We start from the raw sequence: 24,572 nt of genomic DNA, 5'->3' as shown, positions 1-24,572 counted from the left end.
CAAGTGCTGCGTAAATACAACTGGGCAGTAAACTGTCACTTTTTGAAGCTGTCCACTGTAAATTTTGCTTTGTTTAATGAAGCCTATAAACCGAGCAGATGAGTTGGGAGCACGTAACCTTGGAACGCTTTTTCTGTGCCTGACTCACAGACGTTTTGATTTAGCTTCAGCAGTGATTCTCCTTGGATTCTGTTATCCTCAAGCGACACTAGTATTGCCAGGCTCGGCTATTCAGGAAACATAAATCATTTCACCAAAACCCATGAGAAAGTACTGAGTAAGAAAACAATAGGACAAATGAGCAAATCTGAGTTCATGATCTTTAGTCTTCTCACTGCAGTAATTGTGGCTATAGAAGCAGAATTCACATGTAATCAGGGAGTCCAGGAAGTGGCTATTCAACAAAAACACTACTGCAAGGATTTTTCTGGTATTGCTAAGGACAGGAATGCTATAATATGGGCAAAGTCTGCAACAGATACTCAGCTATAGCTAAAACCAATATATGTTGTGTTGGATGATGTCTACTGATTCTTAAATATTGTGCAACTTTCTCCATGTATAAGCTATCAATTTTTTTTATTTAGGTGAGGGAAGAAGCCACTCAAATCATGTAACAATTCAATTGTTGCAAAAATTGTTATGCTATGAGTACAAAAATTGCCAGAATATGTAGCTTATTTTATCTTCTGGGTTATTCTTGGTGCAAAATACAATCACAGCTGACCCAAAAAGATCATAACAAGGGACAGCTGAACTCTGTATAGTTTTCATTTTGATCTTTCTGGTTTGTTTGTTTTAGGGAAACTTAAGCACCTTGTTTTCTTTGAGCACCGTGTACTTTGCCTTGTTGAGGTTAGCTCAAAGCTGATACTATAAATAACACTGAATTTTTGGTAGTGTGCATTCAAGTGCTCTTTTGCTGCCTAGACTTTGGTTTCTTATGTTACAAGTACGAAGGGATGAGAAGAGCTAGTTGTTGCAAACTGGTTCACAGGTGAGCAAGAGTCTTAATTTATCAGTCTTCTTACAACCCCTTGTTTTCCTCAGGTTTTAATTTGAGCTTGTCTTTTGAACGTTGCCAAATATGGAAAGCGAAATTTAAGAAGTTTGATTCAGTCTCATAAAACAATCATCTGTAAACTTCATATTGAAGAGTTACAAGTCTAAACGCCTTTTAGCAAATTTGGTCTGGGTAGTTAACATTTCAAACCAAAGTAACTTTATGTGGCTTCTAGTGTGAGATTATAGGCATTGTGCAATTTTATTTTCTATAAAGGCCATTTAGCTGCTGGTGATTTCATCTTAATTAATCTTGCAGCTCCTAGAATCATGTGTTTCAACACACAGTGAACTTAGAAGTTAAGATCTAGCAATCCTGTATGTAGGCATCTCCTGAGGGCTTTGTTTGGTTGGGTTTTTTTCTCGAGAAGGGAATGTTTATTGTCTATGTTCTAAGAACTTCCACATCTAATATGTAGTATTTTGATTTACAAAACAATTTATTTGCATTTTCCTTTTCATTAAAAAAATCATTGAGTGTAATGGGTTTTAGTTGCAAATTTGTTCCAGCACATAGTGATGTAATCTTTGTTTTGACTATTTGCCACAGCCCAAGTGAAATGAAATGGTTTGGAACATCTCGATTTTGCTGTCTGACAAGTTTCCTCTAAGAGAAAGCAGACACGCATTCATCAGCAGGAAAAGAAAGGACTAAGGTGGGGAATGCACAACAGCAACAACCGTTAGAGTGTCAGCTCTTTTCGTGCAGACTTGTGCAGGTACTTGTGGTCTATAGCTGATTGTGAAGTGCAAAGATGCTCAAGTTCATTCCGAGTGTGAATTACCATAGGAGTCTAAGACAGCATTATATTTTGTTTATTAATATTTTACGTTTAAGCATCTTGGGCTTTAGAATATGCTGTGTCTTCTGTCTACACCTATGATTCATATTCAGGTACAGTCCTATTGTCTAAACAGGTACACATAGTTCTAAATCTCTTTGAAGTGGTGCCTTTTTAGAACTTCATTATTTGTTTCCATTTGAAACGTGCTTTGGGTACAGTCCTGAATAGGAACACTTTACAAAATCATGGATTTAATGAGGTCATCCTGACTTATTCCTTCCTGTGTTATGGCACATGTTATGTCCTTGTAATTCTCTAACTTGTTCATTCTGAAAGTCTAGCAATGATTTTTCAGATATGAGGCCAATCGAATTAAACCAATTTGTAGTTTGTGAGGTGTAGTTGAGCAAAGAGAAAGTGTGTGCCAAAAATGTGTTCTGAAATTTCTCTATAATTGTTTTAAAGAGATTTCCTAACAACAGAGTCCTTTCTGTAATGATATTTTTTTTAAACTCCTTGTGCTCATAGAAAGTTTAAAAAATTATGCTTTAGCATGGATTCCAGATGTAAGAAATTCAGGTGCAGTATTTCCTTTAAAAGAAATGAGTGCAGAAAATAATATTTGAAGTGGAAAGCCATCCTAACAGTTAGTTATGAAGCACTTACAGCAGCCGTGTATAATGTCACCTGTATTAAAGAATTAATTAAGGGACATAATTTCTAGGAGGAAGAAGGTGTTACCAAGCTGGCTAAGGGACGCTATGATTTTGATACAGCAGCTGAACCTGTGGGAATTCAGTACTACTCTAACCATAGACCACCAGCACCTATTTCAGTAGACTTAGGGCTTTATCCTCATGTGAATGACCTTTTTCCTTTTCTTTTTTTCCCCTCATCTTTTGCTTGTGTGAGCTTTTATTAGTGCTAAGCTTAAAAGTTCAAGATGGACTTGAAAACATACTTCCGCTTCATGCCCCAAGGCCTTCACCAGCCTTCCTTGCTGCTGCTCACCCCTTTGCTTCTGCTGTGTTCTTCCAGTGGAAACAGAGTGAATCTGACAATGAAGTTTTTCTGTTTTGGTTTGGTTTTACTCTAATAAGTGGCATGCTGTTATGTAGGGTACAGTCTTTAGTATGCTTGAATTACTTACAGTGCTTGATTTGTTAACCTGGCAGTTGGGAAGTTTAGAAGACTTCTCAGAAAAAAATAGTTTAGAGGCAATATATATGCATAACTTCTTGTCCTTTGATTGTGGGCAATAACATGCCTAAATAAAACCACAAAACAAAACCTGTGTTTCACTCCAGGAAGACTGGATACACTCTGTACCCTAAAATTCAGAAAACGTTTTCATTAATTACAAGATTATGTATCTTGGGTGAGTCTCTGGTGAACCATTGACTCTCCTGCTTTGAATTGTGGCTGCACTAATTGCCACTCAACTGTCCTTGCTAATTTGCAGTTAAGCCTAGTTTCTGATGTGGTTGCTATGGGTTTTTTTTGTTTGTTTGTTTTGGTTTTGTTTTTTTTTTCCTTGCCAAGCAGTGTATTAAAACCACTTTCATCCCAATCTTCTACATGTGCATGCAAAACACGCTTCGGCGTGATCCGAGTCAAACAGGTTCTTGACAACAGAGGGGAATTTTGCGCTGTGCTTGTTGAGTTAGTGAATTTTGGGTGCCACAGACAATGTTGTGGAATGGGTGTTGAAAGCAACGGGCTTCCACAGAGCATTTCTCTCCAAGGCATAAGTAAAGGGACTGTGAGTAGATGCCTTCCAGTTGATCAGAGCCCTAAAAATCCTTCTGGAGCACGAGCTGCTCTGCTCCGAAGTCACTGCAGGTCTTTGCAGCCGTTTTGGGACACAGCTCTGAAGCAAGAGAGGAACTGGAAGGGTGGAAAGCATCAGTTGTGCTCCTGTTGGTAGCATCTTCTGCTGCTGAGTGCTGGAGGCTGAGGCTCAAACGAAAGAGGTTGGCAGGAGGCAGAGCATGCTTGGAGGAGCTGCCTGTGCCAGGGAGTGATTCTTTCTTTTGAGGTTTGGCTAGAGATGCAACTCCTGGAGGGCAGTTCTGCTGACGTGCTGAATACCAAACTGCTATTCAAAGCCGAGCAGCTGATATAAATTGAAGATGAGAGCGCAGCACTTTGCAAAATCCATGTGCTTAGCTCTCAGAGCTGTTTTTGAGAAGATAAGAAAACAGAGAAAGGCGGAAGATGCCACTTCCACTAAGCTATATGTCTGTATCTTTTAGAATTAAGACTTCGCTAGACCGTAGAAGGCCCACAAGACCTGGTAAATGTGCATTTGAAATTTGAAAGGACAGCACCCTCTCCATAATTCCTAACTGGGTTGGAAGCTGAGCACTACTGTATTATTTCCATGATTAATGGGAACAGCTAAAACCTAATAACATTACGGAACATAGTTGTATCTCTCACAGGCTTCCTTTCAGACAACTGAACAGTTTTTTACAGCTACTTTTAAAAATTGATTTTGCAAGTCAGGCTCTGAACAGAGATAAAGTTAAGAGTTTATATTTTACTAATTCTAAGTGGAACTGTGCAGAAGGACAAAATGCTTAGAAAGGTCAGTTTTCAATTTGGCTTGAAGAGAATCATAGAATGGTTAGGATTGGAAGGGACCTCAAAGATCATCTAGTTCCAACCCCTCTGCCATGGGCAGGGAAACCCTCCACTACACCAGGTTGCCCAAAGCCTCATTCAACCTGGCCTTGAACACTTCCAGGGATGGGGCATCTACAACTTCTCTGGGCAACCTGTTCCAGTGCCTCATCACCCTCTGAGTGAAAAATTTCTTCCTTATATCTAATCTAAATCTACCCTCTTTCAGTTTAAATCCATTACCCCTTGTCCTATCACTACACGCCTTTGTAAAAAGTCCCTCCCCAGCTTTCCTGTAGGCCCCCTTTAGGTACTGGAAGGCTGCAATAAGATCACCCCAGAGCCTTCTCTTCTCCAGGCTGAACAGCCCCAACTCTCTCAGCCTGTCTTCATAGAAGAGGTGCTCCAGCCCTTGGATCATCTTCGTGACCCTCCTCTGGACCCACTCCAGCAGCTCCATGTCCTTCTTGTGTTGGAGACTCCAGAGCTGAACGCAGTATTCCAGGTGGGGTCTCACGAGAGCCTGAGTAGAGGGGCAGAATCACCTCCCTCGACCTGCTGGCCACGCTTCTTTTGATGCAGCCCAGGATACGGTTGGCTTTCTGGGCTGCCAACGCACATTGCCGGCTCATGTTGAGCTTCTCATCCACCAGCACTCCCAAGTCCTTTTCCTCAGGGCTGCTCTCAATCCATTCTCCGCCCAGCCTGTACTTGTACTTGGGATTGCCCCAACCCACCTGCAGGACCTGGAACTTCATGAGGTTCTCACAGGCCCACTTGTCAATGTGTCAAGGTCCCTCTGGATGGCATCCCTTCCCTCCAGCGTGTCCACAACACCACACAACTTGGTGTCATCTGCAAACTTGCTGAGCGTGCACTCGATCCCACTGTCCATGTCGCCAACAAAGATATCGTAACTTGGTTTGCTGTGCTGTCTTTCTGATTTCTAACTCCAAAAAATTTCTGAATTTTATAAACAAAAGACGATTCTTTGTCATACATTTCATTTGACCAGGACTTGCTCCCCATAAGTGCCAGGGAGAATAAAAACAACTACTTTAACTTCAAAGTCGCTGTTACTCAAAATGGTGCCTTTGAATCTGTTTTGACGTTTGGCTGCACACTCAGGTGCTGTGTTTTACAGCCTAAGACAATATATTTACATATACGGCAAGAGGAGATCTGATAATCAGATCCAGTTGGAAGAATTCCAGTAAAACAAATTTCGCAAATTCTCTGCTCTGGCACATTTCTGCCTGCCTCCGGAGGATCCACAGCGCCTGAACGTTGTTGCTCTGTGGGCAGTGCTGGCACCAGGCTGTTTGTCAGAGAGAGGCAAAGGGACAAAACCCTGGGAGCCACAGCTCACGTGGAGGCTTCAACCTCAGCCCTGACTGCAGGGTTTTACAGATGGAAATGCACTTGCTGCAAAAGTCAAAGGTGAATAAACTAGGAAGAGCATATGCAAATTTTTGCATTTGGCCGTGTTTCATATTTGTTATAGGTTTTGTGTTTCCTGACATCTTTTTATTTATTAAGGAATTATTTTTTTTTGGCTGATGAGCATAAGAGATGATCAGAAAGAATGCCCTCTTTAACTGGCTTTTGAAGAACTTTCACCAAACAAAGAAGAAGGAAAGAAGAGAAGTGATATCTCAGGTTTTTTTGACCCCAAGCATTATGCAGTAAGAATTGCCTCAGCTTCTGCCAAATGTGGTGTGGCGAAAAGCAGTAGTTTTTAATGTGAATGCAGCATCACACCATGACAGGCTCAAATAGAAGCAAACCACATGTGGCTACAAGAACACCATGGGAACTTTATCTTTTGTTGCAGTGGTGGTAATATATCAAGGTTGTGATGACCTCCCTCTTGGAGATCTTGAAATGAGTGTGTTTGTATTTAACGGTAGCTGGGTTTTTTCCAACTTGGACTCTGGTTTTATTTTATATTTCTCTCTAAACTCTGCATCTACTAAAATAGGAAAATGAGAATATTTTCATTTGTATTTATTAATAAATGCTGGCACAAAAACTTCAGGAAGGTTATGTTTAGATAGAGTATGCAGGAGTGATAACATGAGAGCAATCTTGAATTACAACATCAAACCTGAGGGCAAAGACATGGGAAGTTCAAGTAAGTGCCAGGACTTGTCGTCTACTCAATTTGCTGACCATTTTATGTGTTTCATGTTGCCCCAAGCTAGGATGACGTGGGAAAGAGCAGAAGGTCCTGGCATCTATAAAATCTTCAGATTGGTACCTGCTGTTACTCTCCCTGCCTTCCAGTCTCGACACCTAGTGTGGCACACAGTATGAACCCACTCCTTCTCTGAGCAGTAAATTGATCAAATTAGCACAAGCAGTTTTTTCTGAACCTTTTTTGATTTGCGAAAATTAAAATATATCCATCTCTATGTATTTTTTCTACCTCTAGATTTTGGCAATCATTTATAGTCCCGCTTAAAAATAGTCTTTGGCCACGGTCTAGGGCATGTGGATCAGTGGCAGAAAACCAGGAAAGAGATGTCATGAAAGAAGAGTGTGTGTTGCCTGCTAATTTGATAGTGTCAGGCTGAGAACATCTTTATTGTGAGGTATACAAAGAGTGGTTTCCAGCAGAGAAAACTGAGCAGCTGCTCCTCTCCTTGCTCACCCTTCAGAGCCACTGATTTCGTAGATCAAAGGCTACTGCCTAGAGTTTTATTGTCATTAATGTGCAGGATGTGCACATAACAAATCTGGTTGATGGAGATGGTAAGAAGCGGAACAATTTCAGTCACCTATCATGTCTGCCCACCAGCTGGAAGGAATAATGAGTGATTGCTTTCTTAAACTTGAGAGCTAACTAAGCTTCAGGAAGTTACTTTCCATAGTAGCTGGAGCACCTGTGTGAAAAGATAAAACCTAAAAAGCTGGAGGCATTTGATGAATGCTATTTTAAGATGTTTCATGGTAATACCATAGAAAAGTGAGAGGCTTAATTAGAAGTTGTTAACAAGTTGTAAATCTTTCTTAAAAAGAACTCTTAATGTGACTTCCTAATTCTGTCTGTCCACGTACAAGAAGTAGAATCATTTAGTGGTGTTTGAGAAATGGAAGAAATCCTGCTGTGATTGGCTTTTTATGTAGTGCTATATTTTTCATATATGAGATTTACAGAAAACTTTTCCTTTGCTTCCCCTCCAATGTCCTAAAATAAGTGGAAGCCTATGTATTGTGGACTGCTGGCTTATGGCTCATTTTTTAGTCAATTAGCAGATACTAAACATGTTTTTCATCTTTATACATGTTTCCCTGCTAGCAAAAGAAGATTACAAATACATGATATTTACAGGTATGATTTTTTTTTTCCTGCTAGCTATTATAAAAGCTCATGTGATATTGTGTCACACTGGCTGTGTCAAATAGGTAAACACAATTAATAACAAAATCTGCCATACAGAAATCATTGTTTCTGCTATAAGGTGTTAAGTAGAGCTAGTTGTAATATATTTCATTTCAAATGTGCATACTTTCACTGTCAAAACACCCTTCCAACTACTGCTTTAAACAATTGGGTTCTTCTGATCAAGAACTGTTGTCTTGGTTTATGTTGGTGCGGCCTTAGGGGATGAGTTCTGGGCCCATGGCTGCAATTTAGCAATGTGAGTTGGAAAAATAGGTTTTCTTCATCAGCTTTCTGCACCAAGCAAATAAACTTTGCAAAACAGATTAAGAGAATGGAAAATACTGTTTTCGCTGAACTAAAACAGGTTCAGTACGAGAGTGGTGAGACCTTGGAATAAATTGCCCAGAGAGGTTGTGGATGCCCCCTCCCTGGAGGTGTTCAAGGCCAGGTTGGACGGAGCCTTGAGTAGCCTGATCTAGTTGAGAGGCGTCCCTGCCAATGACAGGGAGGTTGGATTAGATGATCTCTAAGGTCCTTTCCAGCCTATGCCCTTCTATGATTCTATGATTTAATTTTCTGCCAGCCATAATGTCATGTCCTTGGTTTGTAGATTTGTGTGGGTTCTTAGCTGGGCTGAGAGCGGCACCTTTTCACCTTTGGAAGGGTTAGTTTCATTCCTGTAAATGTGTCTATAAAGAAATCACAGTCCTAAATCACCTCATTCATAGTTATCTCCATTTGTTAGGTACTGAAGCCCAATGCACATAGAATACCAAACTGTTAAGAAGGGAAGCTTCATAAATCATTGGAACAATTATTAGCACTGAAGCTGAAATTGTGAGTTGTTTCTCTTTCCTCCCAGAAGAGGCTATGAGTTAAAGGTCTTCCTTGGGAAAAACATATTTATGGTTAATGAACACTGTGTGTGCTTAGCAGTCGTATCTTTCCATTGTTTTCTTTGTCCTTTTTTGTATGTGTTTGTGTGAAAACTCTGCCTGCCAACTACTTTCCTTTCCCACGTGATCAATCCACTAGTAAGACTAATTAAGAATTAAAGTTGCAGAGGTTGTAAAGTGGGAGGAGCTATGCATCTTGTATCAGATACCTATAATAGATTCTTCCACCCTTTTTTTCCTGCTGATGTCAGACAACAGCAATAACAAAGCGATAAACCCTTCATCTTGTCATCCTCTGCCCTTCCATACGGATCACTTTGTTATGCATAGTCTTACGACCCTATCCCTTTATCAACAGCTGTCATCACACTCATTTTATCAGCCTCAAAATGTTAATCCACAGCTTTAGAATCATAGAATCATAGAATCGTTAGGGCTGGAAGGGACCTTCAAAGGTCATCTAGTCCAACCCCCCTGCAAGGAACAGGGATATCTCCAACTAGATCAGGTTGCTCAGGGCCTCGTCCAACCTGGCCTTGAACGTCTCCAGGGATGGAGCATCCACCACCTCTCTGGGCAACCTGTTCCAGTGTTCTACAACTCTCATGGTAAAAAATTTTTTCCTAATATCCAACCTGAATCTACCTCCCTCTATTTTAAAACCATTACCCCTTGTCCTGTCACAACTGGCCCTCCTGAACAGCCTCTCCCCATCTTTCCTGTAGGCCCCCTTGAGGTACTGGAAGACCGCTATAAGGTCACCCCGGAGCCTCCTCTTCTCCAGGCTGAACAGCCCCAACTCTTTCAGCCTGTCCTCATAGGAAAGGTGCTCCAGCCCTCTTATCATCTTCGTGGCCCTCCTCTGGACCCTCTCCAACTGGTCCATGTCCTTCTTATGTTGGGGACTCCAGAACTGGACGCAATACTCCAAGTGAGGTCTCACGAGGGCAGAGTAGAGGGGGAGAATCACCTCCCTTGACCTGCTGGCCACGCTCCTCTTGATGCAGCCCAGGACGCGGTTGGCCTTCTGGGCCGCAAGAGCACATTGCCGGCTCATATTGAGCTTCTCGTCCACCAGTACTCCCAAGTCCTTCTCCTCAGGGCTGCTCACGATCCATTCTCCGCCCAGTCTGTATTTGTGCCTGGGATTGCCATGACCCAGATGTAGGACCTTGCACTTGGCCTGGTTAAACTTCATGAGGTTGGTACGGGCCCACCTCTCCAGCCTGTCGAGGTCCCTCTGGATGGCATCCCTCCCTTCCAGCGTGTTGACGGCACCACACAGCTTGGTGTCATCGGCGAACTTGCTGAGGGTGCACTCCATGCCACTGTCCACGTCACCGACAAAGATGTTGAAGAGGGCCGGGCCCAACACGGACCCCTGAGGGACGCCACTCGTGACCGGTCTCCACATGGACATCGAGCCGTTGACCACTACTCTCTGAGTACGGCCATTGAGCCAATTCCTTATCCACCGAGTGGTCCATCCATCAAACCCATGCCTCTCTAGTTTAGAGAGAAGAATGTCGTGCGGGACAGTGTCAAAAGCTTTGCACAAGTCCAGGTATATGACATCCGTTGGTCGACCCTTGTCCACCGATGTTGTCACCCCATCATAAAAGGCCACCAAGTTGGTCAGGCACGATCTGCCTTTGGTGAAGCCATGTTGGCTGTCACCCACCACCTCCTTGCTCTCCATGTGCCTTAGCATGGTTCCCAGGAGAATCTGCTCCATGACCTTGCCAGGCACAGAGGTGAGGCTGACCTTTGATATTGTTGTAATGGTTGCTCGCATCTTTCAATGGCACGTTACATTCTTTTTGTGAAGTGCATGACATGGGGTCATGCTGCAGTGCGGAGGCATGCTAGCATAGATAAAGATATCTGTGCCTTGAGGCAAGAGCCTCAAGATAGCTCTTGTAACAGCAACCATCATCCTCATATGATGCAGTGGTTTGTTATTCTGCTTTTCCACGAACGGAGAAAGTGACCTAGATGCAGCTGTCAGGAAGCAACTACTCATCCTTGCACCTCAGCAAGACAGGCCATCATAATTGGACTGTGTGCTATAAACTCTACATTGCAAAGATACTGATTATCATAGAATGGTTTGGGTCAGGTTCAGGTTAGTTGTGCCATCACGGCTTTCACATTAGACCAAAAAAGCGTGCAGCCAGATGTACAGGAACAGAAAAGTGCCTATAGCCACCTGTGCAACAGGAGAGAGACGGCACTTATACTGTGTTAATAATATTTAAGGATAATATACTTGGAGTCAAGTAATCTTGCTTGCAGAGCTTTACTTCATTAAAATTGTTTCATCTTTGGAGTCTCCAATGCTCTTAAGCTGGAGTTGAAGGCATGTATATGAGCCTATTATTGCAAGAAGCTAAAACAGCAGAAGCGATAGTAAACAGTTTGTAGATTTTCTGTGGGCTGAAGGAATCTTTCATTAACACAAGAGATACAGAAAGGGAAAGTCTCTGCTCTTGATGGCATTTCTCAAAGGTTGCAGCTTATTATAGCACATCTGTCAAATGCCCTCCACCTTGCAACACCATGCTACTTGCACTGGCAGATGACAAAAACCTGGAGATAAATGAAGAGGCTGCGTTCCTATCCGGATGAGATGGGAGAAGCCAGAGCCCAAGCAGTTTTTCCATGTTTTGGTTTTGATGCCCATCTGAGGAGGAGGAAACACACTGCAACCCGGATGCAGATGGCTGTGGCACAGGCTGGAGATGTTTCCATCCCTTGTTCTGGGCCAGCACCTCCAGTTCTGCTCCTGATAACGTCTCTGTGTGCGAGTGGGAGCTGGGCAGAGCGAAAAGGAGCTACTTCTGCATGGCCTCTTGTTTTTTTCCTTTCCTATGCAAGCATTAGGCAGGGTGTTTTTCTACTTTTTTTTGAAGCATGGAAGAATATGGCTCATCTCTGAGCAGTCTACACAGGCAAAGGTGCAGCAGTTGGATAAGGACTCTTTGCTGCTATAGCTAAAGAATTCAGACTAATCAATGTTTAGATCAGTGCTACCTCTGAAAAATCAGAGAGGAAAAATCACTGGCCTATGAATTTGAAGAGGAAAGCTATTTTGTTTAAAATAAACTGTTCAGGTTGCCGCCCCACCTCCTCCCAAGTGTTAAACAAAAGTCATAAATGTTAAAGCAAAGCTGCTTCATTTTTAAAATTTTGAAATAAAATATTTAGTGTTTGGGGGCTTTTTTTATCTCCTCCTCCACCAAATAATTATATGAAACTGACACCGAAAGTGACGTAACTCTAAAAACATTGACATCACAGAGATCTCCATTTTTCACCAAGAAAATTTCAGTCAAAAGTTCTTGCTTGCTGCTAAAAGCGCATCCCTATCCTCTTCCTAATAAAATATGAGTAGAAGTCAGTGGATGCATCAGATTGCTCTTAAATGTAAGATGCCTGAGCTCAGTGCTGACAGTGCTGTTTCAAAGTGTGTGTATATTGTAATCTCTGCAACATATCATGTCTGACACCATAAGGAGACAACGCTGCACGAGCAGCCTCTTTCACGCAATAAAAGTGTACTCCAGTGAGCACATCAGGGGGCTAAATCAGGGGCATTAAGGCCGAATACTATGGATATAGCTCCATGTTGCAGCCTTTCATCTGCCACATCCCGCTGTCCCTAGTAGTCCAACAGAGACCCCTTCCAACACAACATTTTAGATCATCTGCTTAGTTGGATCTTCTCTGACTCTTTTTGTCACTCTGGAGTACTTAACCTACAGCATATAATTAAGATATTTTTGGAACACCTGTTTGTTTTACAGGGATTGCAGTGACGATTTAGATTCTTGTCTGTCTTGTCTTTGCAAGTGAAATCATAACTCTCTGAAATCTAATTTATAATCTACTCTGGTTTACTTCTCAATTTCTGCTTGAGGAGCAGGTACCTAGTCTTGTGGGACCATCACAGGTTGGTCTGCCTTCCTTTCACACTGGGACCATGCCATAGCTGTCCTAGTGTCGTGGTTTTTTTTTTTTGGACTGAGGGTCGAGACAAGAACCGAGCGGGAGCACCCACCAACATGGTCTCGGGCAAAACATGACTCAGGCTTTCTTAATAAAACAAAACAATTTATTAACAGTTACTTAACAAAAGACAAAAGGGAACGAAACCGGTTACTTGAGAGGAGAAAGAGAAAACAAGGCCCGATCTTAAAACAACACCTCCCCACCCCCTATTTTCCTTTCGTTCCTGGCTCTGTCTTCCCCCCAGCGGCGCAGGGAGACAGGGAATGGGGGAGTACAGGTCAGTTCATCCATGTTGTTCACTGCCGCTCCTTTCTTAAAGGAGGAGGAGTCTTTACACCATTTTTCCCTTGCTTCGGTGGATCCCCTACTCACAAAGAAAAAGTCCCCAAACTTTTCCAAAGTAAGTCCTGCCCGCAGGATTGCAATCCTCCCCATGGATCGCACCAGTTCGGGCTTTACCAGTCTCGGCCTCTTAGGGAGCTGCTGCCACTCGCGTCGGCGTGGGTCGTCCCACGGTCTCCAGATGCCTCCACGACCTCGTCGTGCATTCCATGCCCCATTATCAACAGTACCTGGTCGCGCATCCCCTGCTCCACGACCTCTCCTGGGCTCAGGCATCTCCTTCCCGACGTGGGTTTCTCCACAGGCCACGAGTGGGCCGCTGCTCCGCCGAGTACACCCTGGCTGCAGGGGGGCCGCCTGCCATCTCACACCGATTGCAAGGGAAGCCTCAGCTCCAGTACACCTCCTCCTGCTCCATCTTTGCTGACCCGGTCGTTGTGGTTGTCTTCTCTTAGATATTAATCCTCTCTGGGGGAGCTCGGCCCGGCGGGCACCCCGGGAGTGGGGCGCTTACCGAGTCCCCCATGCGGCTCCCCGGCGCCATCTTGAGCACATGGCGCCGGCCCGGGCCCGGGCCCGAGCGGCCGCTCGGCCGGGAGCCGGGAGCGAGGGCCGCGCCCTCCTGCTCTCTCCTCGCTCCTGAGCAAAAAGCCCCTTTCCCGCCCCTTTGTCCCAACTTAAATAGGGCAATTCGCAGAGGCGCCGCCTTGGCTCAACCTCCCCCGGGGGGGATGGGACTCAGATCTGGTGGCACAGGGAGCAAATCCCCTCCCCTGCCACCAGAACACCCCCCCACACATCAAACTATCACACCTAGTAAATGCATCATCCAGCTTTTGCATTAAATTAAACCTGTAGACTTAATTCATCCCAGCAGATGGTAAGGAGCACCACTTCGGTTCTTTGATCAGCCCCGGGAAAATTCTCCTCACCTTAGGAAAACTTCCTGATAGAGCCAGCCACCCAGCTAGCTGTTTTTGAAACATAGTCCTAACCCGAAGGGCTGGAAACACGTTTGTCTGCCAACTGAGAATCAGACCGTATGGCTCACTCCCTGCACCTGAATGATGTTTCATTACAGAGTGCATCACAGCTGCCTTCCTGCTCCTACACGCTTTTTCTTGCAAAACTTCGTTGTCATTGTATCTTCATCTTCCCCTCTGTTATGCTTGGCATCCCTCCTGCTGTATTTTCGGAAGGGCACTGGTTCCTGAGAGCAACCTGCTAAATTTCTGTATGGACCAATCTAGGAAATAGATCCTAGGTCAATTTTGGTAAAAGTTATTAGTTTTGCAATGGTTAAAGCATTTCTGTAGCCAAAATCAGATCATATCATCCTAGGTTTGAATCAATAGCTGAGATATCTGTTTCCAGGTGAATCAAGTCAGGGAGAGCCATCAGTGTGAGGGCTGACCTGTAGTGACAAGCTCTAATGTCCCTGTCACCGTGCCCCTGATATGGCTGTAAATAGACATTGTCTTAGACTTAATGCACTGATACCACTCACGCTGCTGCCAACTGGAATGAAGCCTTCAGGATGGGAAAACTCCTCCCTAGATATATATTCTGGAAATGAAACAAAACTTCTACCTTTCATTTTGTTATGAAAAAATCACCGAAATTCTTATAGTTTTCTCTAAAAATGTCATGAACTTTGGAAAAGGTAATGGACAGGTTTTCCAACATCCTCTAAATACCAGGAGTACTGAGTAAAACTGAGTTGTTTGAAAATTCCTTCTAGTATTAATGATATTTATTTGCATTTTTTCTCTCAGCTACATTTCTCCAAACTGAGCTACATTTGTTTTTCTTGTGAGAATATTTTGTTCCCACCCCATTGCCACTGCAAACACTGGTACCCGTATGGAAATACTTCTTAATGGGCAGAATTTACCTATGTAGTTACATGCTTTTCCACATCAGAACATTTACCAGATTCCAGTAAAACTGTGACTAAGCAAAAAGTTTTTGCATTGTCAGGTAAAGTGTAAATAACAAGAGGAGGGAACACCGCCACCCTCCCTGCCCTAATTTGTTTGACAAACTCCTGGCAGAATCTGACAAGATCTGGGTTTTTTTGTGTGTGTGTTGATGGGTTTTTTTAACTATCTTTACAAAACTTTGCTCTTTGGTGTTGCTGATGAGTAGGGTGTGCTGACATTGAACAGGTAAGCGCAGCAAATGGCAGGGGGATGGAATTCATTTTGATACCTTCATCAGGTAACATAATTTCATCTAGTCAAAGTATTTGACTCAAATAAGATTTAAAAATTAAGGGTCCTCTTGATCGGAAAGAGAAATTTTCTCCCTGTTGCAAAGACCCATTTCCCTGAATGTAAAGTAGTTAAAATAGTAAGGTGCTGCCCACAGCGGTAAGTCTTACAGTCCCAAAAGTTGGTTGCACACATTCACATTCACGGTCTCTCTCAAATTGCATGTTTGTTTTCCAGCCGTGGTGTTTTTTGCACAAACCCAAAGTGACTGTGCATGTGTCCAGATCCCTTACTCCTCATGACTTCAGGGAGATCATTTTTCTCCAAGTCTGTTATTTTTGTGGCGCTTGCCGACTGAGATGCTGCCCGTCCCTTGTATAAGGAAATCCATGTTAGATCAAGATGGGGAAAAAACGAAAAGACAGCTAAGAGGTCCTGTTAGTTAAGGGTATGTCTGCTGCAGAATGGAGGGCTGGGTGAATAGCAGTCATCTGTCTGCGTCAGAGCAGTGCCGTGGGATGTGATGAGCTTAGATCTTCAAAGGTACATTCAAAAGTGTCAGCTGGCATCACTGTGCCAGGGTTGCAGAAGGAACGTTCATTAAGTGAGGAGCAGTGCTGCCTGGAGCTGATTTTATCTCTCCCAGTTCTGGAAGCAGCTTGGTCGCAGCTGGACTGAGGCATCGCTGTAGTCTTCTGCTGCAAGGTGCAAGTCTGCTCCGTGGTCGTTTCAGCTGGATGTAGCCATCGTTCTTGCTTGGCTGGTGGCTTGGGTGCTACAAATGAAAGAGTTTGGTAAACAGAGCTCTACAGAAAGACAGCTGTTGTGCTTTGGTGAGTGTGTAGTGTCTTTAGAGCACTGACAATATTGGGATAGCCTTTGGGCATTTTTGTTGTTTTGTGGGGAGAAGGGATTGTCTTTTGGGGTTGTTGGTTATTTTTTTACAGTGGTGTTTTGGTTTTTTATTAAGAATACAAAGGATCCATTTTTTGCGTGTAACAGAAGAGCGTTATGTGAAGAGTGCTGCTAAGGATGTTAGATGTGGCATGATGTGTGCTAGTTGTATTTTCTTGTTTTGAAAACAAACATACCCCTCCTGTCTTTCTGTAATCTGCCAATTCAGTTGAAGAAGCAAGGTCAGCTTTCATTCCTTTTTTCCATTTCTTTCTTCCTGTATTCTAGAAATATTTTAGAATATTCCTTGTTCGCTGCTGGAGGGCTTTGTGCTTTCCTTGATGCCTGGGGGGCTCAACCCTGCAGTCAGCCAGGGCTCCTGGGTGCTTCGTGCTACTTCTGCTCCACACCCCGCTCCAGCTCAAGCTGGAGCAGATAGAAAATCCTAGTAGCTGGGAAAGGAGGAGGACGGTTGCAGGTACGCTGTAGGAGGAGGCAGGGTTGCCAGCAGCAAGAGGACAGATCATATGGTCACATTTCTGTTTGTGTGAGAGATTTAAAAACTGGCCAGTGACTCAACAGTTGACATCATGGTTGGTCACGTACAGTTAGTTGGGACTTGCCATACCTTGTGCTGTGACGGACCGTGGCTGATTCACTGCGGAGAATCACAGCAGTTCAGCTGCTTTCAATGACATCAGATTTCTGAAGAGCGCAGCTGTGCTTGGCGAAAAGAGGGCGTCCACTGCATGAGAAGAGTCAGAAGACATGTGCCGACAGAAGACCACCTCACAGCAGATCAAGCAGGACCTGGCTGAAGAGAAGGAAGGAACACCTTCATATGCTGCAATGAGCTGTCTGGGGCAACAAAGATTTTAAATCGCCTCCCAGTTAGATGACTGTTGCAACTGAAAACTTTTTTCCATGCTGTTGCAAAAGACTGAAGAGGAGTTTGTGGTGGTGACAAACTTCACGTGGCTTGGAGACACGGGGCAAATCCTTGGTTCTGTTGAAAGGAGCAGTCCTTCACCACGGGCTGCATCCAAGCCAGGATTTTTGTGTCTTTGTGTCATTCACCATCTGTTAATCTCAGGAAGGGACTGGGAGAGCAAGCATTGCTAATATCTTCAGTTACAGTTGAGTATTGTCCATGGGAAGCTGTAAGATAAGACCATTTTTCTCTCATGAACTTCCTGCCCATTCTCAGCTTTGGTGGCAGGTGATGGATGACAGTGTAGCTGTTAGGGCAGCCAGACGAATGAGCAGATTTGGAAAGCTGCCCTGCCTGAACAGATGTTCCTTTGCACGAACAAATTTGGAAGGCCTCTTTGAACAGATAGTATGACCAGCTCACCATGTTTAAGGTCTTTCATGTCAGAGAAAACAATTTTAAGGATGGAAAGCTTCTTAAAAGTACCTTTACTGTTGTTCTGATTTAATCAACGAGAAGTACAGTAAGCACCCAATTATCAAATAAGTAAGAGTGACAGGTCTTTCTCCTGTTTCTATCCCTTTCTAAGCACAGCAAGAGGATTCTTTTAATGAGGTAATAAGTATTGTATTTTGTAGTGATATTTGAAATGGAGAAATTCGAGGAAAGCTTGAGAATACATGCTCAGATGAAATGGTAAATATTGCACCGTTATGAAGTCAGTCAATTTTTTAAGCTTTCCAACATTTGAAGTATTTCTTTAAAAGTAGTTATATGCTGTCTATCTCTGAAAGTACTAATAAAGGTGATACCTCGCTGGCTTAAACATGCTACTGCCAACCAAACCTTTGCAGTGAATTCTGACCGACACATCTCATCCCTGGCATCCCACGGGTGTCCGTGCGTGAGTGTAACCTTTGCTGATGCCCATGGAGAGTCCTGGACTCGAAATTTCCCGTGTGTATTGCTGTGCACAAATGTGCTTGCCGAACACCTGGCCTCTGGAGGAGTTCCTTGGATGTGTTTGAAATGGAGACAGAATTTTATAGCTCCTGTTGTTGCGTTTCTATGAGCTTATATGGTAGATGATAGGCTTGAGAATAGTGGAGCGAAGTGCAAATGATTTACTTAAAGATTAAATATTTATATTGTATCAGATTTTCTGAAGAGCTCCCTACTTAACGGTTCCCACATAAAACCTTAAATTAATCTGGCCATTAAGAAAAAAAGGTTTCTTTAATACCACCAAAAGATTAAAACCAATATTTTTAATATATACTTGACGACAGAGAAAAAGCCTGATTTCTCCAGTCCTCCCTTCAGTAGACAAGTGAGGGCAGTTAGAGGCTTTTCACAGATTCTACCAGATGTGATTATCCAACAAATTAATATTTCTAACTATATGCATTTCTGAGTTCTGAATTACAACAACCATGAGCCTAGGCTTGGATTTATTGGAGAGACTGACTTGGGAGCGTTCCCGGGCTTGCCTGGAGCTCAGCTCTGGATGAGGGACACACCGTGTGGGGGAATTTAGGATCAACACCTCCGGAGCAGCCTCACTGACAGCAAACATCAGGCTTTTCACCCTTCTGGAGTTTCCAGGTGAACGCTGTTGAGCCACTCTTACTTTCTCTCTGTCATGTATCGTCTCCCCACCTTGCAGCCTGCTCTCCTTTATCCTTCCATGCTCCCTTCCCGCTCCCTGGCCTTGATATAATATCAGCGGTTCATGCTGCATGGTGGAACGAGCTTCCCTTCCCAGTGCTTGGCTAAACTTACCTCGGACTCATGGCAGGGGGGTTGGAACTAGATGGTCTTTGAGGTCTCTTCCAACTCAAACCATTCTATGATTCTGTGATTCCTCAATGAAGAGACAGCCAGCCAAAGAACAGGTTTGATCCTACAAGTGATCTGAAGGAAACACCACTCTGATGTCACTTTGCCTTAATGTTTTTTGGTTTTTTTTAGTATCTACAGATTTTTCTTTTGCCACTGCTAATTTTGATGAAATCTGTTTGCATACCAAATATCTGGGAGTACCAGTACACAGCCTGCCTGTGTAGGAAGGGCTGCAGATAGAATGTTATTTTAGATGGCTGGGTTTAAATGTGGGTAGTGTGCTCTGACTGCGGCAGGTTGACCACACCTGTTTCAGACTGTCATCATTCAGTGTGGGTTGCAGCTGAATGCCAATCCCTGTTGCTGCCTTTCTAAACTAAGCATGGCTTTGGGGAAAGAATGGGCAAACCAGTACACAGCACATCCAGCTGCACTGGCAATTTTGGCTATTTCCGTTTCAGAGTCAGAAGAAATACAGTACACAAGTCTCATCTTCTACAACTACAGAATTGTGGTACCTAATATTGGAAAATTGTGAGTCACGTTATCATCCTGTTCCCATTTCCCACTTTCTGAAGAGATCTAGAATGATAAGAAGCTGCATGCTTAATGTTGCCTTTTGAGTTTATTAACTTTGCAGGGCAGGCTCTTTAACTGATCTTTGTGCAACTAGAAATCTGTGTTTTAAGTTCACAGAAAAATGCTTTTTTTTTTTTTTTCTGAAGACTCCTCAGAAGTCAGTGACTTGACTTACCCTCCCTTAATACCTGGACTTCATTTAGTCCCCAGCAACCTATGGCTGCACTCCATCACACTTTCTTTTCCTCTTCTCTCGTTTTGTAGCCTTCTGCCCTCTCTATTCACAGCTCCCCAAAGTACACAGCTAGTGTGTTAAATTGTTTGCACTGGTAACACTTCCTTGTCCTCTGCTTCTCACTCCAGATTTGTTCCTCCTCCAGCTTACCCTGGAATCCCTCCTGAAAACTGTATTTCTTGAATGCCAGGCTTTTTTTTTTTTTTTGTCCAGAGGCTCCCGGTTTTGCACTACATCCTCCCAGTTATCCTCAGTCTTTGTCTTGAAATTTTGAAATTTTCATTTACTGCAGTATCATTCCCTTCTGCTGCCTATCTATAGATCCTCTCATGGTCTTCTATCTGGGCTGTAAACATATAGCAACAAGCCTGAATTCACAGTATCTGGAAAATGTATGTAAGGTTTTCCTTAACAGGACAGTTTCCTTCCTCTTATAGAAGCAGTTGGGCATCAATGCCCATTTGGTCAAAGGTGGTCTCCTTCAATCATATGGAGAAAAAAAAAAGGACACAGTGGGCACTTGAATATATGTATGGGAAGAAATAATAAGCTCCTTCCATTTTTAATATCACAAGTAGTAACAAAAACTACTGCCTAAATTCAGAGTCGTGTGAGGGATCATTGTGAGAGGTCAGTATGGAGCTGATTCTACAGACAGTTTTGGAATTTTTTAGCTTTTCTCATCTCAGATGTCTTCTGTGGACCACATTTACAGCTGTAGTTTGGGAATAAAGATGTGGAGGAACACATTGACTACCATTTTGCATGAGTCTGTCTGCACTTTTCCCCTCTGGCTTCCTTCTATTGAATACACAGGATCCAGACTGATTCTACTATTTGCCGTCGTATTTTTTCCCAACAATTCCTCAGCATCTTCAGCAACTCCAGCAGCTATTTTCAGTTTCTCTGTTTTCTCTGAGCAGCTAAGAACAAAGACTTACTCATAGTTGGGCAGCAACTAAGAAATTGTTCTGCGTATGTTTTGTAGAAGTTTCTTGCTTTACAGTGTTCCTAATATGTCAAAGGGAAGGCACCCAAAACCAGGTGCATCCTCATTCCAGCCTGAATTACTAGGCACTGAATGGATCCTGTAGAAGAATTAAATTCACTGTAGCACATCTTTTCTGCTCCATTATCTCCCATTTGGTTTCCAACTGTCTCCTGGACTTTTTCTGTGCATCTTTGATCAGATCCCTTAATTTCCCAGTGCGTAAATGTGAATTAAGTACAATACTTCTCTACCTTGCAGTGATGCAATGAGTTGGAAACTGCTTTGTATTTCTTGAATTAGAAAAGAACAAAATATGGGAGAAGTTAGTAAAAATCAAAAGCTTCTGTGGGTTTGAATTTGTGTAAGGTTGTTCAGAAAGTGTGCAATGAATAGAATTAGAGCCAGTTTTTGTAGGGCCTAGTCTGGCAGAGGCCATTCTTGAAGTAAAAGCCCATATCATGAGGTCAAATTAAGTATTACAGTGCATATTGTAATAAATACAAGCGGCTATCTTGCACTTTTAACAGTTCCGAAAGTAGATGGACGTATCTTCCTTTATTCCTTAACTATGAAATTCCTTGGAATTGTGAGAAAGTCAGTGGGTAAAAATTTGAAGCTGTGGACTGATATGGAATAATTTTTATGAAAATCTCATTCCCATCTATACTGTTGCCCTTCTTAACAACAAAGATGCGTTTTCTGCATTTTAAAGTAATTTAATTAAAGTCTACTAAAGCTATTCAGGCTACCTGGAAACTTGGTTTTTATAATTTATTATAGTATCGTTTCTCTGCAGTCTTCTTTTGCTGAGAATCCAAGAGTTCTGCATTTCAGCCATGCAAGTTTCCCACTTTACAAGGCTTTTAAATGTTGCATCTTTTCTGGTTTGACTTTAGGAAGAAAAGAAAAAACGAAAGAATAGAAAAATGTCAGGTCAGGCTGATAACCCAGGAAGCAGCGTTTCATTGAAACTTCTATATAGCTGCCCTAGGAATGCTCTAGGGAAGCAACAGCTTCTCTAGATTTATTTTAAAAGTGGAATATTACAAAGCTAAGGGAAAAAGCACTCAGGGAGGAGGAGAGAGATCTGCAGAAGAGGAGAGAGGAGCCCAGAGCAGCAGAAGTGTGATGGCCAGTAGAAAGACAGAACCACCAAGACAACTAGTAAATATTTCACAAAGCAAGACAAAATATATTTTTGTTTTTCTTTTTACTGATCAGGAAAATATTTTCCCTTAAACGTGGTTACCAATACCAAACATGCTGACCAATGCCTTTTTGCTTTTGTTTTTTGACATGTTAGAATATCTTCAGTTAAACCTCCTCTTTTATTTATGTAGTATCTGTCCTCTAGGTGAGTATCTCTCTGCTCTAGGTGAGACAAAAATCTGATTTATTTATTCTGTTAGCAGTCAGAGGTCAGTATTCTCTGGCTGTTTCACTGATAGTATTATCTTTATGTAAAAGATTTCCTTCCTGACAAATCCCACTTGTTCTTTTTTCCGCTTCAGTAAAAGATCTTTCCTTTTCAACACTCCTGTTGAGTGAGGAGCAACAGTCCTTCATTCTAGCTCTCGGTGAGAAGCTCAGGCAGAACTAGGGAGACAAACCTCCTTGAACGTCCTTTGGCTGAAACTGCCTTTCACAGGTGGATTCTGGGATGGTTTGTTGCCCGGAGATCCTGGTTTCTTACTTTGTGCACTCTTTCCTTCTCACTTTTTGGCCCTTTTGGGGCCAGTATCAGTAAAACAGTATAATGTAGTCCCTCTGTCCATGCATCTGTGGCACCCCAGAGCTACGGGCCAAACAGTTCTAGCTCCCCATATATTCAATAGGGAGAGACAGGAGTATCCAACAAGGGGAGTCAGAGTCTCTTTCCATCAGTTTTCGTTGTCTTTTTTTTTTTTCTTTTTCATTTTGAGGGCCATCCTTATTATTGACCTTGGGGAAGCAGGCAGAGCTATTGGCACAGGCAGCCAGGAGGAGGAATAGCGCTGGCTGTGCGTGCAAAGGAGCCACCGCTTGTCCCAGCTTCCCACAGAAACCTGCATGGAAATATGGCTGGAGTAGGAAGAGTACATTTTGGGCTATCATTCTGATAAAACAGCACTTCAGAAAGGTGTAAAAATCTGCTCCCAGGGTGAAAGGGTTAGAACAAGCCAGCTCACAGGCTGTGGCTTCCAGAGAGGGAAGGCAAAACCTTTTTCTTTCTGTATCAATCTCCCTGCTTGGACACTCCCTGATTTTACTCATCCGGTAGCTATTTGGAGGCTTTCCCGATGCTGGAAAGATACAAATATTTCATTTGGGTTTTCATAAGCCTGTCATTAAGCAGGCAGCATTCCTTTGATGAAAAGGAACTGTTTTCTGGGGAGCAGGTTGAGGCAGGAGACTGAGGCAACTCAGGAAAGCCTCTCTGACCAAAATAATTATTAGGTTCCATGGTAATCTATCCAAAAGCAGGATTTGCTGTACTAAGAAGCTAGGTGTTTGATTAATGAACTAAGAAAAAAATGTATAGAGAAGTTGTGTAACTCCATGAAACTCAGTGTTTTGGAAGGTATTTTTATTTCTTTCGGGAAAGAGTTCTTTATGTAGCTTGGAAAAATTAGCTGCGTTTATCTCCCTCTGTAATTTCTAAGTTGTTTTTGCCTGAACTACAAGATAATTTGTGTCGAGTTTTGATTTTTTTTTTTTTCATCATCTTCACGAGTGTTAAGACTGTTTCTAAGGCCTGCACTCAGGGATATTTGCCAGAGGTCAGCACACCATTTACAGCAAGCAAAACGGAATGGCGGCACCACAAAGAAACTAATCTTCAGTTCCACTTCCCCCTTTTACGTATTTGTTTTCTTCTTCTTCTCCTTCTTGTCTTTTTTGAAGGAAAAAATGATATCAAATGTGGTTATAATCATAGTAATCAATAATTATAGAAACACAGAATGGTTTATCTTCCACCTCTGGAAGTTTCTTTCTTCTTGCCCGTCCTGAAGATGGTCTTGACATTTGTCTTTTGCTGTCCATGGGTCTGTTCTCAGTCTACATGACCTTCCCGAAATACTAGAATATTTTCTCCTGATGACATCCACAAGCTCGTTCAGTCCCCTTGGATGCATCCCTTTCAGTCCTATAGATTTGATTAGACCTGCTGTGCCTGGGTCCCTCACTCCATCTTCCTCTGCCAGGGGTAATACTTCCCTGTAGTCTGCCATGAGACACAGGCACAGGTCTGAGGGCAGAACTTGTGATTAAAGACTGTAAATTTATATTTTCTACACAGACTTAGTCATAGAATAATAGAATGGTTTGATCTTTGAGATCCCTTCCAACCCAAACCATTCTATGATTCTATGACTTCGCAGAAATTTAGAATATTTCCTCTACTGAAGTTATGGTTCGTTATCCAGTTATCTGTGTATGGTCATCAGGACCTCAGTAATTAATTGCAACAAGCAAATAAAGTGATGAAACCTCAGTTTCTCAGATCCCACGCATTAGAGTTTTGCATTTTTTGCAAATAACTCAAGTTGTTCACCTCAAACCGGACAAGATTAACTGTTACTTCATCAGATTTTTTGAAAGGTTGCTGTTATACTGGAATGGAGTGTGTGAGTTGCCATAGTGCATAAGCAAAACAAAATGAGAAGACAGAAGGGGAAATGGGGAAACAAGAAAGGTGATTAGAAGAACCTCTTATGTTAAGTGTACTTTCATATCTTGTATAAAAATGTGCAATGTAAAATATTGTATATTAAATGTATAATTAAATGTAGACACT

General features: G+C 42.7%; 1 protein-coding gene across 2 annotated transcripts in view; it reads left to right on the top strand.

Annotated features, from left to right (window-relative positions):
- The window catches only part of FAR2 (fatty acyl-CoA reductase 2), a 151,982-nt gene that overhangs the window by 19,116 nt on the left and 108,294 nt on the right, over positions 1 to 24,572 (top strand). The window contains exon 1 of one of the 2 annotated variants that reach the window (XM_086610467.1): positions 1,761 to 1,781. The exons of the other annotated variant lie outside the window; for it this stretch is intronic. The gene's annotated coding sequence lies outside the window, so the exon portion shown is untranslated. Of the gene's footprint in view, positions 1 to 1,760; positions 1,782 to 24,572 lie in introns of those variants that run through there. 2 annotated transcript variants of the gene reach the window in all.

Source organism: Tauraco erythrolophus, chromosome 4, assembly GCF_009769465.1.
Source record: "Tauraco erythrolophus isolate bTauEry1 chromosome 4, bTauEry1.pri, whole genome shotgun sequence".
NCBI lineage: Eukaryota > Metazoa > Chordata > Aves > Musophagiformes > Musophagidae > Tauraco > Tauraco erythrolophus.
This window is presented reverse-complemented; position numbering and strand designations above follow the sequence as displayed.